General features: G+C 43.1%; 1 long non-coding RNA gene across 3 annotated transcripts; it reads left to right on the top strand.

The window, feature by feature from the left end:
* Nucleotides 1-980: 980 nt before the first annotated feature.
* Nucleotides 981-18466, top strand: LOC148686541 (uncharacterized). 3 transcript variants are annotated; one of them, XR_015948634.1, is made up of 3 exons: nt 3123-3199; nt 12509-12700; nt 17050-18466. It is a non-coding gene; the product is annotated as an uncharacterized LOC148686541 (long non-coding RNA). The 3 variants fall into 3 exon arrangements; XR_015948633.1 differs by lacking the exons at nt 3123-3199; nt 17050-18466 and adding an exon at nt 981-1714 and having other exon boundaries at nt 12509-12922; XR_015948632.1 differs by lacking the exon at nt 17050-18466 and having other exon boundaries at nt 3118-3199; nt 12509-12922.
* Nucleotides 18467-18727: the final 261 nt, after the last annotated feature.

The following is an 18727-nucleotide window of genomic DNA, read 5'->3' as shown; positions in this document are numbered from 1 at the left end:
GTGGTATCATACTGCTTAAATGTTTAGCTCTAGACACCAATTACTCCCAGTTCTATGGCAGAGTATTTCCTTTGCACATGGAAGGCCCCAAGTTTAATCCACAACATACTGACTTCAAGTGACCTCAGGAAGAGTCACTGCCAGTTGGAAGAGACTCCATGGACTTCACAGAAGACAGATTCACTAAAGGTTGAAAGTTTCTCAGTATCCTTGAGGTTCAAAAAGGCTGTGTGGAGGGATGCATCGTCTTTAAGGTGCCTGCCAAGACCAGGGGTCAGCAATGTTTATCTTGCCTGGGCTGGATCGGTCCCACAGAGATCCTTCCGTGGGCTGGATTGCCCCTCCCCCCAGTGATTTTCGGCATCTGCCTCAGCGCAGACATGATTTTCAGTGCCCTAGAAGCAAGTCCCTGCACCGTGCTGCACCGGTTTAGTGCAGCACACGAGCGGGCAACTCGGTTTGGGGGCGGCTCATGGGCCAGTCTAACGACCTCCAAGGGCTGCTTCTGGCTCATGGGCCTTAGGTTGCTGACCCCTGACCAAGAGCATTCTACTCCTAAACATTACATGAGAACATTACATAAGAATAAGAGCATAACATAGCCCTGGCTGGATCAGTCCAGTGGTCCATTTAGTCCAGCATCTTGTTCTCACAGTGGCCAACCAGATGTCTATGGGAAGCCTACAAGCAACATCCTGAGCACAGCTGCACTCTGACCACCTACAACAATCCCAGGAAGTGGTGTTCTCTGGTATAATACTTCTGACTATGGAGGCAGAACATAGCCATCACAGGCAGTAACCATTCCTCGTCTAGAACATCTTCTGCCTGAAGCTGTTGCCTTACTCTATTGAGCTTGCAGGTTTCTTGGAAGACACATTCTTGTGTGGGTTGGGGATATCCCAGAGGGGGGCAAGTTCAGAAAATAAATCAACATGGATTGTGGCTTCTGTACCCATTGATAATGGCCCTTATTAGTCGCCATGCAGATATACACAAACACAACTTTCTGCTGAAAATTCAAAACAAGTCATTTTTTATTATTATTTGGGCAATATATCTCGTGAACAAAGATCCAAACATCCACTTCATATAAATCACTGGAATCAATACCTTCAATAAAAAATTAAAACCACATTTTAAATATTTGATAAATGGATTATTGATCAGTACAATTCATTGATACAGTCATTGTGGCTCACAGCACCTTATGATTATTGCTTGAAGCACAGCAAAATGCAAACAATGACCTTAATTGATTCCTCCCCACCCCCACCCCTACCCCTAGGTTTTTTTACAAAGTAGGAAGGACATTTACATTAGACAATTCATTTTCTCTCTTTTTTCCCCCCTTGACAATGTTTTTACTTGCTGAACCTACAGTCCAGGCTAGTCCGCTCTCCGACTTTTCCTTCCTGCCTTATTGTCTATTCTGTTCAGCTATTTAAAATATGTTGAATATCAACAATAGATTTCGTGAGCGTATTGTCAACTTTTGTATGGAGCAATCTTGCTTGAATGAGACGATCCTGGGGCTTATAGTCTTTTCTTTCCTCCTCTGCGCTGAGGCTGGATGCCTACTTGAATGTGAGCGACTGATAATGGGACATATTTCGACTTTTTGTTATTGCATTTCATCCACATTATTCATTTTGCCAAAATCGTTTTTTTTGGGGGGGGGAAGCTTTACAGCAAATTCCACGGCGTGCACCAGGTAAGCGCTCATCTTTTGCAGAACTAGGGAAGGGAGGAGGGGAATATCTTGCCTACCTTGTCCTGTTAATTATACATGTGTTTATATTATGGCAAGGTTGCTCAATGCAATTCTATGGTTGCCTATGTGGCTTGCTTGCCTTAACACCCTTCGATGACCACATAAGAATGTGTGGATTTTTGCTGGGCCTGGAACTGCTCTAGTCTGAGATCTGGAGCATAGATTCATTGCAATAAGTGAAAAATAATTTCCAGAGAGTTAGCTGCATTAGTCTCTTGCAGCAAAATCAACAAAGAATGCTGTGGCGCCTTAATGTTGCCATATATATATAATCTCACACACACATTTCTTGATGGGGGGATTGTAAACAGTGAGGTCAGATGAAAATGAAATGCAGAAAAATAGAAATAGTCATAATTGCATAATTAACAATGGTAATTCACACAAAAAACCACTAATTAGTAACATGGACATTCTTTCCTTGGTTAGACAATTAATGCATTTAATGTACTAAAATCCTTGGTCTCTCTTCGACCTGCAAAATGATTGTATTGAATTTCTTGATTAATTGTATGATGTATAGTGAGAACGATACCGTAGTTATTTACTATGGAGCTGTAAGCCTGCAATTTAAGGTGAAAAATCATGTGTTGTTCTTCTCATCAGAGTATATATAATATAGCCTTGATCTCATTATATTTATGCCTACATTTTATTGCCACACAGTATTGCTTAAAATAACTGTTGTCTCAGAGGATGTGAAATTCTTGGAATCACAGGGGAAAATCAGCTCTGTGCAACTCAAAAGTTTCCTATGATTCCATCACCATTGAACCAATAAATGAGTACTAGTCTAGATTCTTTCTGTTTGGGATAGAAGCTTTGCATTTGGATTTGAAATGGTTAGATCTGATTTATATCTCCTTTTTCATCACAAGAGCTGCAGGTAGGTTAGAATGCAATATGTGCAGTTCATTTTCCGTTAGAGCAGAATTAAGTTTCCTAATCATGTTTCAAAGGATCCGCAGATACTTCCAGACAGAGGCTTTATTGTTAGTTCAGTGGAATTATTTTTTTGCAGTGCCTACACAACACTGTTGGCGTCAAATTGTCAGCCCACATGTTCCTCCTTTAATCCACATTTATACCCTTTTAGAAAAAAAGAAATATCCAATACATTTAAAAACACTGTTGTCCATGATGGATTTATGGCATGGGTAGGCAAACTAAGGCCCAGGGACCAGATTCGGCCCAATCGCCTTCTAAATCCGGCCCACGGATGGTCCGGGCATCAGCATGTTTTTACATGAGTAGAATGTGTCCTTTTATTTAAAATGCATCTCTGGGTTATTTGTGGGGCATAGGAATTTGTTCTTTGTTCTTTTCTTTTTTTCAAAATATAGCCCAGCCCCCCCACAAGGTCTGAGGGACAGTGGACCAGCCCCCCTGCTGAAAAAGTTTGCTCACCCCTGATTTATGTTACAGGTAGGTAGCCATGTTGGTCTGCCATAGTCAAAACAAAATAAAAACATTCCTTCCAGTAGCACCTTAGAGACCAACTAAGTTTGTCATTGGTATGAGCTTTCGTGTGCATGCACAGTTCTGCAGATACCGTACCTTGGTTTATGGTATCTCAGTGGTTCTGTTTGGAAATCATTCCCCCAACTGGATGTGCCCTTTGGTAAGTAAGCATTGTTTAGGCTGGAAATAGTGGACATAGGAATAAATAAATAAAAGAATTAACAATGTTCCTCCAAAGGGAAATCTTCTTCAGGGCTTCTTCAACCCTTGTTTGTGAAGCTGTGAACACGTGTTGGGGTTGAGCACTCCTTCCCTCTCCCTTGTGCTTTGCCCTCCCGTTGCACACCACCTTTGCCAGTTGGATCTTGGTTTATATTAGGCCACAATATCCTTTTACTTTTGAACCAGGAAATTCTAGCATGTTGTTGGTTAAGAAACCATGAAAACAGGCCAGGATGTTCTACACAGACATGTATTATTTTGTTAAGATGGTATGCTGAAATAGAAAGAGGTCGTTTGAATTTTGAGCAAAGACTTATTGGGGAAAGCACCGCGCAATCCAATCTATGTTTACTCATTCCAACAGTTTTCAAGTTAGTGTGTCTGGCTCCATCTCCTTTTAACTTCAGGTGGCTGGTTAAGACACAACTTTTCTGGTGGGACCCTTGAGAAGAAGAGTCCTGATTTGATCAATCATAGAATCACAGAATTTGTTGAAGAGTGGGTGAACAGAGCAGCCAACACTGTGATTTCTCCAAGCAGCTCTTTATTTGGAGGCTGAAACAGAACTGAACTCAACTGCTGAGCCAGCCTGCTTTTATAGAGGCTGGCTCAAACAATGTAGCAAACATAACTCAAAGTTCCCGCCTAAAGTTCCCGCCTAAAACAACTGATGAGAACCTGAGGGAAAACTCCAATACATAACAGAATTGTAGAGTGGGAAGGGACCATGAGGGTCATCTAATCCAGGCCCCTGCCCAAGATACCTTTTGCCCAAGGTGGGGCTCAAACTCACAACCCTGAGATTAAAAGTCTCATGTTCTACCAGCTGAGCTATCCCAGGCCCAATGTATTTGTTCTTGCTGGTGTTGCAGTTAGGCAATTGCCATCTAATGAGTTGCTGGGTATTTTGTGGACTGTATGATTTTATGGATTGCGTCTTCTTTTTATTTGGTCCTCTTGTGAACCATCCTGTGGTTACACACCATGGGTAGCATATAGATCATTTAAATAAACACGTAGAGAGGTTGCTGCTCCCAGGAATATATAGATATCTATATGATACTAAAGGAGTGCATCTGATAGGATAAGAGGATTGGTCTTATTGTGGACTGAAAACTAGTTAAGAGACAAGTGGGACACAGAACTTTACACTTATCAGGGCATTGTTAGCAGCAGTGGGTCGTGAGGAGGGGTGCATGGATGCAGAGTTGTCATGCCCATCAGGTTGGGAATGGAGCGTGACCAGATGGCAGCAAGGTGGGGGGGGCTCCAGATAGATAGCAGCCCCACAGATGCGTGCCGCTGACCCCAGAGCTCCCCCAAACTCACCACAGTGCCACCCCACCCCATCTCAATACTGCCAGTAGGTACGTCAGCCCCAGGATGTTTTAAGGGATGTGATTCACAAATAAAATACTAAGTAATAAGCTGGCCTGCAAGCCAGAAGTTCCCTGTCCTTAGACTGAGAATATAAGAAGGACCTGCTGGATCAGGCCTGTGGCCCATCTGGTCCAGCATCCTGTTCTCACAGTAGCCAACCAGATGCCCATGGGAAGCCAGAAAACAGACCCTGAGTGCAACAACGTTCCCCCCCCCCACCTTTGCGATTCCCAGCAGGTGGTATTCGGAGGTCTGATCCTGGAAGTCCATACTTACCGGTTCTTAGAAGCATTGCGTGCCATTATAGCTGGCCCTCTTAGTACTCACAGAAGCTTGTTCCTGGTGAGCAAGAGCAGGATTAGCTCACCCACCGTTGCCTCTGTTTCTGAAATTTGCTGAAACCAGAGCAAGAAAGCTGAGGGTTTACTCCGCCAAAGCAGGCCATATTCACCTTCTTCTGCAGTTGGTCAAGGTTACTGTTTGGTTTCTTCTCTTCTGACATATTATCAATTATCTTGCCAGGAGACAGATCCTCTGGACCTTCCCGATTTTTCTTATAAAATAGGAAACCAACTTTAATTAAACTATCAGTAACTGGACCTAATTATTCTCGACAGTATTTAATTAATGTTTTCACAGGTACCTCACACAATTAATATTCCTTTAATAAGACCTTCTGTGACATTAAAATATATGACCTTTATCTTACTTATCAAGCCCACTTTGACAATCCAGATTTGTCATTTTCCCTAAAAGGTGCGGTTTGACTAAATAGGACCAGCCGTGAAATAATCTGGCAAATTAGACTTGTTTGTTTCTTTTTTTTACACTCTTCTCAAAGCCTAATCAGTGAAGCCTTTTAATTAGCTATGGTAGTACAACTGTACCACACTATGGATCTAATTGTTAGCTTTAACAAGGGGAGGAGTATATCTATAGGCCCCAAAGGATTGTGTGTGTGCGTGCGTGCATGTTCACACATGTGACAAAAAGGGATAGCCAGCAATATTTTATTAACCATGGTGACAGACTCAATCTTTAAGATACGGAAAAATAATGGACTGTCCTATTAACAATATCTGGCAATCGTTTGAAATTTGATGGTGTTCTAAGAGCTTTTGTTTTCCCTGCTAATTGAATCGTTAACTTTTTCACAAAGTTGAAGCTGGTTCCTGTATGCTCATGTATATCATCCAAGGTCTGTTCCCATTGTGATTTAGTGGTTGATTACTTGCACTGGGACTTCTAGACCACCTCCATCCGTATCTGTGCTGGGAAAACTTTTTCAACCCAACTTCTGGGCAACCCTTTGAGGGCCAGTGGATTAGCACAGCCAGAGCCCAAAGTGGATGGAGCAATGAATGTAACATTTACAGTAGATGAGGTGCTATGCACACTCACACACCCCTCTCTATCCTGCATCTGGGCAAGCAAGATGCATTATCAGAAGTCAATGACTCATTCCAGCCAGGGAAATTGCAGCCTGCAAAATAGGAAACTGAGAGGAGATATGATAACCACCTTCAGATATATCTCAAGGGCTGTCACATGGAAGATGGAGCAAGCTTGTTTTCTCCTGCTATGGAGGTTAGGACTCCAACTGATGGATTCAAATTACAAGAAAGAAGATTCCAACTAAACTTCAGAAATAACTTTCTGACAGTAAGAGCTGTTTGACAGTGGAACGGTCTCCCTTGTGAGGTGGCGGACTCTCCTTCATTGGAGGTTTTTAAGCACAGGTTGGATAGCCATTTGTCATGGACATTTTAGCTGAGATTCCTGCATTTCAGGGGGCTGGGCTGGATGACCCTCGGGATCCCATCCAACTCTAATTCTATGATTCTGTGAAATGCACTTGCAAGTGTGAAGCCAATGAGGATATGTGGCCTGGGGAATCCTGGGTAGTGCAACTTGTTAAGGATGCTTAGAGTTGTTAGGAGACCAGAGCTACAGTTCCCAGACTTCCCTGGGAAGAGGGGTTGACTGTTAAACCACTCTGGGAATTGTAGCTCTGTGAGGGGAATGGGGTCTCCTAGCAACCCTTAAAATAATACAATTCCCAGTATTGTTGATGGCGGGCGGGGTGGGGTGGATAAAGTACAATACTGCTTTAAATGTATAATTCAGATGGGGATAAGATGGCAAATAACCACCTAAAACTGGAAGGCAAATGCATTGATTTAGCAGAGGTTATTTTTACAGGTAGGTAGCTGTGTTGGTCTGATGTAGTCAAAAAAATTTTTAAAAAAATCCTTCCAGTAGCACCTTAGAGACCATCTAAGTTTGTCATTGCTATGAGCTTTCATGTGCATGCACACTTCTTCAGATACACTGAAACAGAAGTCACCAGACCCTTATATATAGTGAGAGGGTGGGGAGGGGTATTACTCTGAAGGGTGGTGGGAATGGGTGATTGGCTGATAGGTGTGGTAAACCTGTGGACGACTGTTAATGACTGCAATTGGTCTTACAGGAAAAAGCAAGGGGAGAGACGGCTAAAAATAGCGTTATCATGTATAATGAGATAAGAATCCAATGTCTCTATTCAGACCAGGTCTCTCCATGGTTTTAAGTTTGGTAATAAGTTGCAATTCATCAACTTCTCTTTCCAGTCTATTTCTGAAATTCTGAGCAAGGTCAGAACTGGTGGGCAGGGGGGAGGGGGACTGTAGTCCAACAACATCCAAGGGGCCACAAGTTACCTATCCCTGTGTTGTAGCAGAATTGTTGGACTACAACTGTTGGCCATGCTGGCTGGGGCTAATGGGAGTTGTGGTCTGACAAAATTTGGAGAGCACCAAATTGGCAGCTGAATATAGGCAAATAGACCAAAGTCAGACCTAGGGTCCAAATGCAGCCCTCCAGACCTCTCTGTGTGGCCCCCAACCCTCAGAAGTCCTGTTTCATATTTTCAAATCAGTGTGAAGGCTATCAGCTTGCAAATCTGGTCAGAGAGTAGGCTTCCCTGTTGCAATAACACATACATAGAGACTTGTTGAGGAAAAATAACATTGTTTATTATAGGAAGTGCATGACTTGGACTGGATACATTTTTTACTTCTGTGTTGAGCCAGATTTGCTGGAGAAAACACAGATGGCCCCTTTTGCCCCTTTCTTCTCTTGAAGAGGTAGATCCAAGATGTCCTTGTGGCTTTAGGTCCAATAGAGAAGTCTGAGAGGGCTGCAGAAGCTAGAGAGAATTCAGTCTTAATATCAAAGTACATGCCAGCACAAAGGGCAAAGTGGGGGCTCCTATTGCATATGCAAACCCTTTACTGCACCCCTACTTCCAAATAATATGTTCCTTGACCTTGAGTGTTTTTGCCTGGCTGCAATGTGTCCTTGAAGTCTGATTATGCCTCTTGCTTGCCTGAATGTACAAACTAACCTACAGCAGAAAGGTAAAAGTTACATTCAGTGCTCCAATCCCCTCTCACCACTAGCATGTGACCCTCAGAAGGTGGCCCTAAATCTGAAAAAGATTCCCCACCCCTGAGATATTGGACGGATACTTCTAGTTTCTTAAACCGCAGTCTTCTGTTAAGTCCACCTTGGGAAACTCTTAATTTCAGCAGTTACAAACCATGGTTTGCAATCATTATGTCTAAAGTGTGCATAAAAGCAAATATTATGGGGTTTGAGAATTTAAAATAAAAGTGCATTTCAGGTTTCAGAGGTTTGCGGCCATGAAACAAATTTAGGCATAAAACCCAGTTTGGTGGGGACCTACACAGTCATGACTTGCTTGCAGTCCACAAGCCAAGGTTAAAGGGATTACAGAGAGGTTCATGTCAACAGCACCCGCTAGTTAGCTTGCTGAATGCTGGGTTAATGAGTGAGGTTGTCACAGCATCCCAGAGAGACCTCCTGCCTCAGGCAGGTGCTTAAAGGTAAAGGGACCCCTGACCATTAGGTCCAGTCGTGACCAACTCTGGGGTTGTGGCGCTCATCTCACGTTATTGGCCGAGGGAGCCGGCGTACAGCTTCCAGCTCATGTGGCCAGCATGACAAAGCCACTTCTGGTGAACCAGAGCAGCACATGGAAACGCCGTTTACCTTCCCACTGGAGCTGTACCTATTTATCTACTTGCACTTTGATATGCTTTCGAACTGCTAGGTTGTCAGGAGCAGGGACTGAACAACGGGAGCTCACCCCATCACGGGGATTCGAACCACTGGCCTTCTGATCGGCCAGCCCTAGGCTCTGTGGTTTAACCCACAGCACCACCTGCATTAAGGCAGGTGCTTAAGATGCTATTCATTGAGGTTGACAGAAGGGGAGGTAGCTGCTATTCCTTTGTTTTTGAAGCCTTGCATAGAAGCTCTGCAGACCAAGAGAGGTAACCCCCCTCCATCAGTACGACATGGTTCATACCTTATATGCCTTGCTTATAGGGTTGCAACCTTTATATCTTGTCATGTGCCTTTGACAGTTAAAAGCATAGATTGTGATCTTGTTACAGCTGTGTGTGTGCGCACACACAAAGATTCAGTATCAGGAATATATTCCTAATACTGAATCTTTGTATTCCATACTCCTTATATTTTGGAATCTGTTTTTTTTTGGGGGGGTATACTTTTTAAAAAAATCTAAAAATATTATTTTATTCTAAAAATCTGCATCCCTCAAACAAACTTAACATGCCCAACACAATTATTAAAAATAAGATGTTAGAGTACTCTCCTCATCCACCTCAAAATAGAAAAAATAGAAAAATAAAGCAGCAACTCCACAAAATTCAAATGTAGCAGTGGAGGAAGAATAGGCTAGGAGTGCTGGGCTAGGAGGACCTCTGGGAGACAAGGGTTCAAATTCCCATGCAGCCACCCAACTCACTAGGTGACCTTGGACCAATCACTATCTCTTAGCCTAAACTCCCTTGCATGGCTGTTCCGAGGATAAAAATGGGGAGAGGAAGAACCTTTTATGCCACCTTGAACTCGGAGAAAAGGTGGAATGTAAATGTAAACATTAAAAATACATATATTGCCAAACAAAAATAATGAGCAAAACAAAAAGCAGCAGCTCATGGAATGGGAATATAGTGTTCGGTTTCTGATAATTGGTTTTCATGGGAAACTTACAGATTCTTGCTTCACACAATTAACTCAAGGCAGTGTCAATTTACTCTTGGCAGAAAGCCAAGGTCTGCCTGGCCTGGCAACAACTCTCTCATTGGTTAATGACCAGCACTGAACTCTGTTATCTAGGAATGCTAGCACAGTTGTTTCTTGTTGGGTGTTAGGAGTAGGAGTGCTGCATATGGTGGGGGGGGGAGAGAGAGAGAGAGAGTAAGGATTTGATTTGATTTGATTTGTATGCAGAAACTCTGCTGGTTTTATTTTCTTTTAATAAATCCTGTAAACAGTTATTCTGCGTCTAGCCGACTAGTCATTTCCACCTCAACTAGCTTCTGCGCTGTGCAGGGAAACTCTGCTACGTTTGGGCTAAAGCCACTAGAGCTATGCCTGACACTTCAAAATTCTAAGATATAAGAAGAGCTGGATCAGGCCAGTGGCCCAATTAGTCTAGCATCCTGTTCTCACAGTGGGCAGCTAGATGCTTGTGGGAAAGCAGCAAGCAGGACTTGAGTGGATCCAAGTAACTGCTCTAACCCATCTTTTTATCCAAGTAACTGGTCTTCAGAGGCATGATGCTTCTGACAGCAGATGGAGAACATAGCCATCATAGCTAGTAGCCATTAATCATTTACTAATTTGTCTAATGCTCTTTTTACTAATTTGTCTAATCCTCTTTTTAAGTCATCCAAATGTTTTCCTTAAAAGCTGGAGAAGGCACCAAATACATACAGCATCAGGCAGCTCTCACTGGGGAGTGGGGCCATTCCATAAAGCTTATGACACCACAGAAAAGGCTCCGGGCAGACAGCAGTCCAAATTAGAGCCAGAGTAAGACCTGAGATTCTGAATGGAACACATGAATGGAGCACATCTTTGGGAGCAGCTAGCCTTTCAGGTCCCATTTAGAGCTGGGCCAGTCAACAAAGTGCCCTCTAGATGTTCGAATCTAGGCTACAAATCTCATTAGTCCCAGTTAGAATGGCTGTGAGCCCAGTAGCACAACTATGCAAATATGCTTCACTCAACCAGTCCTGCCCCAGCCTGTACCTAGCAAATGCATTGTGTACCAGCTGGAATTTCTGGATACTTTTCAAGCCAAGCTCAGAGGCTCCTGGCAAGTGAAATAACCATGCCCAGGTTTGATATTTACGCATCTACTGATGTGGTGATACCATTAACAATTGTGTGGGACACTGGCCTCCAACACTCAAAGGCCCAGGATCCACCTTCAGCAATTGGACCCACATTTCATGATTTCATACATACCAGTTTTCATAGGAATGTAGAAAGGTGGCTTACACAGAGTCAGACGGCCAGTCCATGTAAGTCAGTATTATCTACAGTGACCAGCAGCAGCTAGCTGTCAAGGATTTAACAAACTTTACTTTGAGAAATCGACACTGTACATGTTTGCACATGACTGATGCTTTTCTGAACGGTGCAATGGGCAAAATGTTCCTCTCGCTGCACAGGCTGTTTCTGCCATGGTATTCTGTCTATTTCTGTATATGCTTTTCCTGCATTGGAAGGATGGAGGTGTGACTCCTGGAACTAATCAAGTCCTGTTGAGGCAGAGGCAGCACTTAACGTCACGACATCTGCAATCCCATCCAAGGAAAATGAGCAGAAATTGAGAAAAATTGGAAGTCTAGCTCATTGCAATTATCTTCTGCTCTATCATATATATTTTGTTCTTATTAGCACTGCAGACAAAAGGCAGGCTGCCTATTTTATTAAAATGAAGCCGAGTAAAGTATTTCCAAAAAGAAAAAGGGAAATGGTAACAGAAAAGAATTACAAGCTAGATTCTTGTTGTATTTTCTCTGGCAATGATAAAGATGAAGATGATATTGATTCTGAAAAATAACAATAATAATAATAACTCTCTCTTGTGGCCCTTGAGGTGTATATTTTTAGAACCCATTTTATTTATGTGATTTTATATTGTCTTAAACTGCTTTATAATGTTGTGTTTTAATTGTTGTGACCCACTTGGGATCTCGGTGTGAAGGATGAGTGAACAACAACAAATATTAATAATGAGGAGGAGGAGGATAATCTGATGGTGATTATCATAATCCTAATAATTTATGGTGGTGGTTGTACTACCATCAATGCAATAACAATAATACTAATAACCTTTTCCTTCCCTGGGACAAAGAGGCTTAAGCAGAAGAACTGCCAAGTATAAATTGGTTATCAGTTCCAAGGATTGATTTACCTTTCTCAAAGAGGTTTCAGAGGTCTAGGGAGAGTGTCAGGAAACACATGCAGGGCTGGAATTGGAGGTCAGCATCGTCAGGCATCAGCCAAGGGCTCCACTGCCAACCTCCAGAGCCTCACTTGCTATTGCTTCTTCCTAATTTTATTTTATTTTATTCCATTTGTGACCACAGCCAAAACACCTGGCCAGAGGATCAGGATGTTGCACATTTAGGGCTCATGTCTTCACAGTGAGGCAGGTACAGGTGTTATTTTCACTGCTGCTTTTTGGTCTTCAGACCCTTTTCATGCTTGTTTAGTCTGTGCCGCATGGCATGTGTCTTCTTAGGCTGCTGGTCTATAGGCTTGTACTTCTTGCCTTTGCAGAACTTCCTGAGGTTTTCCTTCTGCGTCTGGTTAATGACTGTCAGCACTTTGGAAATCGATTTGTGAACCACCCAGATCTTGGGAGAGTTTGGAGACTGATCCACCAGTCACCTTGGCAACCTGCAGCTGAGAGAGAGCCACCTTGAGGTCATCTAGCTCCTTCAACAGCTCTTCCTTCTTCTTCCCTCATATGTAAGTCATGGGCTTTGATCTTGGCCATGGCTTTGATCTTGGTCCCAGGCTACCAACATGAAAAGCTTGCTGATTCTTAATTCACCACCTTGGAGCAGCAAAGCTGAGAGAGAATGAAGAGGACAAATATCTAGAGCGAAAAAAAGGTCCAGGAACAGAGAACATCTATTTGCGGTTCGAGGACCCACCCCCACGAGAAATAAAGACATAGTGACACATGGATTTGAGTTAACGGGTAAAATAAGGCCACACTCAGCGGGGGGGTCATATAAGGTTAACACCCCGAGGGTGGAGCCTGTTGACGCTAATACAACTGAAAGCTCCCCCTAGTGTCACCGGGGGTCGTGCCATGGCCCTAGCCCCCAGCAGCGCATTGGACGGGATCCACAACTGCCGGATCCCTTAAGGGGTTACCCCTATAAGAGGAGGGTTGGATGATGGCCACAACCAGTCCTCAAACAAACCAGACAACTCCATATTCCAATGCCTAACTGCCACCCGAGCCAAGAGGCTCGCCACCAATACCCTCACCACTGTAACCAAGCCCTAATGCTTCTTGTGATACGGTATCAGCTAACCAGATGTCATTTTCTTGATTGGAAAGATGCACGCCATCACCACGAAAGAGATTAACAGTAAATCTAAAAGATATCCCTTAACTGTTATTTCTGCCCCTGTTTGGGAATCCTTTTTAAACAAATACTTTATGTCACCAGAATCTAATTCTAACATTCGAGATGTCATACCTGACCATCTGCCTATCTGGCCGCCCACCGACCCAGATGAAATCCTAGAACTTATTGCCAAACTTAAGACTGGCAAAGCCCCCGGACCTGACTTAGTTCTGGCAGAAGCTATAAAATTCCACGCTGTTGGGTGGGCAAAAATTCTTGCCATCATGTTCGATGCTATAAATGCAACTGGGCAGGTGCCAAAAATATGGAAAGATGAGATTATTATTCCAATATATAAAAAGGGCTCACCCAAGGATCCGGGGAACTATAGGAATATTAGTTTACTGTCAATAATCGGGAAAATATATGCCCACTTCTTGTTAACTAAACTTACCCAATGCGCCGAGGATAACAACCTGATTGGTCCTGAACAGGCAGGATTTAGGCCGAATCAGTCAACCACAGACCATGTTTTAGTTTTAAACCATCTAGCCCAGAAATATTCCGCCCCTAGCAGAGGCCAACTCTGTGCGGCCTTTATTGATCTAAAGGCTGCATTTGATAGTATCCCCAGGAGATTACTTTGGGAAAAATTAGCCCGTTGGGGAATTGATGGAAGGCTCTTGTGGTTGATAACTCAATTACATGAAGGGTCAGCTTCTAGGGTGAGAATTACCCCTGACGGCGACCTCACAAACTCTATACCTATTAATAGAGGAGTCTGTCAAGGATGTATTTTAGCCCCTTTTCTTTTTAATTTGTTTATTAGCGACATGAGGGTGCCCCTGATGGAATTTCAAGAATTCATCCATGCTCCCCGCCTTGCCCAATACATATGTCCCCTTTTACTTTATGCAAACGATGCAGTGATCCTATCCTTCTCAAGAGTTGGCCTTAGGAGAGCTCCAAAAAATTTCAGTTCCTATTGTAAATCTAATCTCCTTACTATAAAGCATGTTAAGTCTAAAGTTTTAATTTTTTCTAAAAGTCAAAAAACTTATAACTGGAGATTAGATGGGAAAGCTATTGAGCAGGTCTTTAAATTTCAGTATTTGGGAGTTTTTTCCAACATAACATGGGTTGGAAGGCTCATCTGGCATATATCTTAGAGCTAAAGCCCTTTCCTTTGCGCTCCTGCGCTTTTTTTCTCAGACGGGGCTTTTCATATTCCATCTGCCTTAAAGGTTTTCAAGGCCAAGGTGATCGTGACTTTGGCATATGCGCCTCGGTCTCAATATGGGGGACCACTGTAAATCTAATCCCTCTGGAGGTGATTCAAAACCAGTTTTTGAGGCGGCTTCTAAAATTACCCCGATGTGTAAGCAATTCTGCTATTCATTTGGAATTAAATATTGTTTCCTTAGAAAATACTTCATGGAAACACATCCTCAGTTACTGGTTGACGTTATGGCACAAACTTCCAAACCTCCACTTGATACAGTGTCTCTGGAGAGATGACTTCTCCAGCCCTTTTCAGCCGAAGGGCTACATCCCCATCTGGGCAACCTCCCAGGGGTCATGTGCCAGTGGTGGGTGGGGTCAGAGGCAAAAGTGGGTGGGGCAATGAATATAAATCTTGGCTTTGTACTGTAGGGTAGTTTCTACAAGCATTCACATACACTCCTCTCTATCTGTCTTCCATTCAGAGAAGCAAGAAGCATGGACAGAGTTTTAGCCATGCAGGAGCACTCAAGCAGGGTGCAGGGGTGTGGTCTGGGAAAGGGTTTGTGGCCTGAGGAGAATCCTGAAAGCCAAATGGAGAAGCCTAAAGGGTCCACCACACCCCTGGACAAAAATGTCTCAATCTTAGCAAATAGATGCTTTTAAAAAATACAAAAGCTTTAAAAAAAACACAGGTGCCAAGCACCATTTCTTTTAAGGTAAGGTAGAGGTTTTCAACCTTTTTGGGTCCTTGGCTCTCTTCAAGTGCTTTCCCTTGGCAGAAAAGTGTCCTCAAACTTTTGTCCTCTGAATAGAGGAGGGAGAGGTGGTGATAAGAGACAGGGGCAGGATGTGGGCAAACTACTAACTCTTCATGGTGGGAACACAGCCTACACACAGAGGAAAGAGTCACATCTGATGCTCCACACCCTTTCCCTCTGGCCCCGCCCACATATGGGAATGTGGCGCTTGAACTGAATTTTATTCTCTGCTCCTGGACTGAAGCTATGAGCAGGTGTTCTTCCTCTTGTACCATCATGTGAGGAAGGAGAGCAGAGAGCAGGGGTCAGCAAACTTTTTCAGCAGGGGGCCGGTCCACTGTCCCTCAGACCTTGTGGGGGGCCAGACTATATTTTGGAAAAAAATATGAACGAATTCCTATGCCCCACAAATAACCCAGAGATGCATTTTAAATAAAAGGACACATTCTACGCATATAAAAATATGCTGATTCCTGGACTGTCCGCGGGCCGGATTTAGAAGGCGATTGGCCCCCGGGCCTTAGTTTGGGGACCTCTGGCAGAGAGTAATCCACACGCTGCAACTCAGCCTTGGGAAGAATATATTCCCTCCCCCATACAATTCAGAATGCTGAACTTCCAGACCTCTACAAGCGGGTGAGGGTTGTAGTTCTGCAACAGAGCACCTGCCTTGCATGCAGAAGGTCTCCAGGTAGGGCTGGGGAAGTCCTGTCTGAAGCCGTGGGAACCAGCTGCCTGTTGACAAAAACAATACTGAGCTGGAAGGACTATTGGTCTGACCATGGGCAGATTCTTATGTTGCTAAGTAGACAAGGGCCCCTGCTGCAGACAGGCAGCTCTGAAAACACAAAAAGGCTGAAAGGCCAGCAACAGTTACATGAGGAAGCAGGCAAAGCCAGGGAGGACATTATGCATGCCTGGAAAGGAAAAAAAACCTGAAGTGGGTGCAACATTTCTTTACCTGGGTTTCATAAGCTTTGTTGACCCATATTAATCAGAGTACCAAAGTTTGCACATCACTAGTCCTAGCTAGTCACTAGCTAGCAGGACCAGTGATCAGGGATGATGGGAGTTGTAGTCCAAGAACAGCTGGGGACAAAAGCTTGAGAAACACTGGGCTAGAGCATTGGACTAAGAGTGGAAGACCGAGGATTGAATCCCTGCTCAGTCATGAACCTTGCTGGATTACTTTGGGCCAGTCAGCCTGACCTACCTCACAAGGTTGTTGTGAGGGAAAAGGTGGAATATAAATGCAGAAAATAAAATAAAAAACGTTTTCCAAAACATTGATTTTGCTTCTGACCATTTTTGTTTCTCAGTGAGTAAAACAGGCTTGTAGAAGGAGCAGGGTAACTTGGTGATGAAGCAAGAGAGGGAGATAGAGGGAATGCAAGGGATTAGGGGGCTTAATCTACTAGCAAGAAGCTGATCAATAGTGACAATTCTCACAGTGCTTAATCAAACATTAAAGGCAAGTGGCAAGGCAGACAGTCAGTGGCTCGGGTTCCTGAACAATAAAAGCAAACAGACTGTCTTGTCAGGACATGTCAATTTATGGCAGGCTCCCTCGATGCCTCTCACTGAACAGAGTTTGGCTTATACAGGCAGCAAAGGGGCAGGCAGCAGGATGACTTCAACAGGGCTTTGAGGAAAATCCTTACGCCTTTCCAAAAATTACTCATTTTAAGTGTCTTTCTGGGAGTTACAGCTGGCCAGCTACTTGTTGTGACACCTCCTTCTTGCTTGTTCCCAGGTGAGCTGTGAAAACAAGAAGATTATTGAACTGTGGCCATCAGCCTTCCTTCCCTACTGATGGGCCATTTATCATGCAAATCGGCTCTAAGTCAGTGTACTTCCGAATACTATTCTCTGGGAAGCATTTAAGAATCTAAGAAGATCCTGGCTGCAGGATCAAGCCAGTGGCCAATCTAGTCCAGAATCTTGTTGTCACAGTGGCCAAACCCCACCACCTTCATGCTAACCTGTTTCAGTATTTTAACAGTATTTTAACCTGTTTCAGTATTTTAACCTGTTTCAGTATTTTAACTTCTGTATGTTTGAAAGGTGGGTTGTAGATTTTACTTATATTACTGTTTCGCCTTTTTTAAAATCGCTTTGAGGGTTGTTGTTGTTTAATTACAATAAAGCAATATACAATGTTTAGAAAATAACTAAACAAACAAACAAATAATCAAATGCTCTATAAAGCTCAGAGATAGGCCCTATCAGCATAATATATTTTAAGCAGTATCATACTTCTCTTATTGTTTGCACCGCAACACTTTAGGGCCCTCATAGGATGTTACTTTTCACAGCTGGATTTCAACATTATGCAATTAAAGTGGACCTGGAGCTCTTGCACAAGAAACTCTCTTCCACTCCCTCTCTGCCTTGCAGTAAGAAAAGTGATGAGAAAATGTGCTGAAAAATGTGGAGTAACTATTGTTCAATGTAATGTTGCATAACTCCCCACAAACCTTTCTTCAAATTTTGTACAGACAAATAAAAGCAAATGCTCAATGAACAAGACATCTGGATGTGACGTTGAACAAAGATGGGGACTCCATTGTTGGACTCCAATTCCCATTAGCCCTAGCCAGCATGGCAAATGGGAGTGGAGTCCAAATACCATCAGCAGTATTATATTTGTGACATTTTTTTTATCCCATCCTTCCTCCAAGAAACTCAAGATGGCTTACCTAATTCTGTGAGATAGGTTAGGTTAGGGAGAAAGAGAAAGAAAGAGTTGACTGAACAGAAGTGTATATTGGATGAGGATCTTCAATCAGAAATAAAAGGAACCTCAGTTTTCTCCTGTCTTGAGAAACCAAACTTAAAGCAAGTTAAGGCAATACAATTTTAGCCATGCCAAAAGAAAAAGAAATAAATAATGGTTGGGTTCCTCCTATCTGCATAACAACTGAATGCAAATATGAGCTTAATAGGTGCATACATAAACAACTAACTAATGGCTCATTTGGTTATTTCCAGGTGTTAAAACTCTGTATGGGCCCATCATGGCAGCAAATTCATATGCAAAGTATGATTTCATTAGCATGTTTTATGCATTACCCCTGGGGACATCTACAGGTAGAGGAATGAGAGGAACAGGAAGCTGCCTTTCCTTCTCCACTCATTTTATCCTAAATGGGTTTTTAGGGATAAATCAAGTGCAGTTAGAAGTATATTTAAAGTTGAAATAAAAAGTACGCTTTTTAGAGAGAAGGTCCCAATCAATTGCACAGGCCTTCTGTTGAGCATTTGTTGGGAAAATATTGGAGCAGGTGTCCCCCACAATACCCATGGGTTCAGCCTGGATGGGCAAAATAATCCTGACCTGTTTGTTTATTAAACTTTATTATCTTTATTAAAACCATTGCAATGCAGTTTGGCCCAGCCCCAAGTAAGGGAGTTACACACACCAAGTATTT

Source organism: Zootoca vivipara, chromosome Z2 (genome assembly GCF_965207765.1).
Source record: "Zootoca vivipara chromosome Z2, rZooViv2.hap1.1, whole genome shotgun sequence".
In the NCBI taxonomy this organism is placed as follows: Eukaryota; Metazoa; Chordata; class Lepidosauria; order Squamata; family Lacertidae; genus Zootoca; species Zootoca vivipara.
Note: the sequence above shows the minus strand (reverse complement) of the source record. Positions and strands in the feature narration are given on the sequence as shown.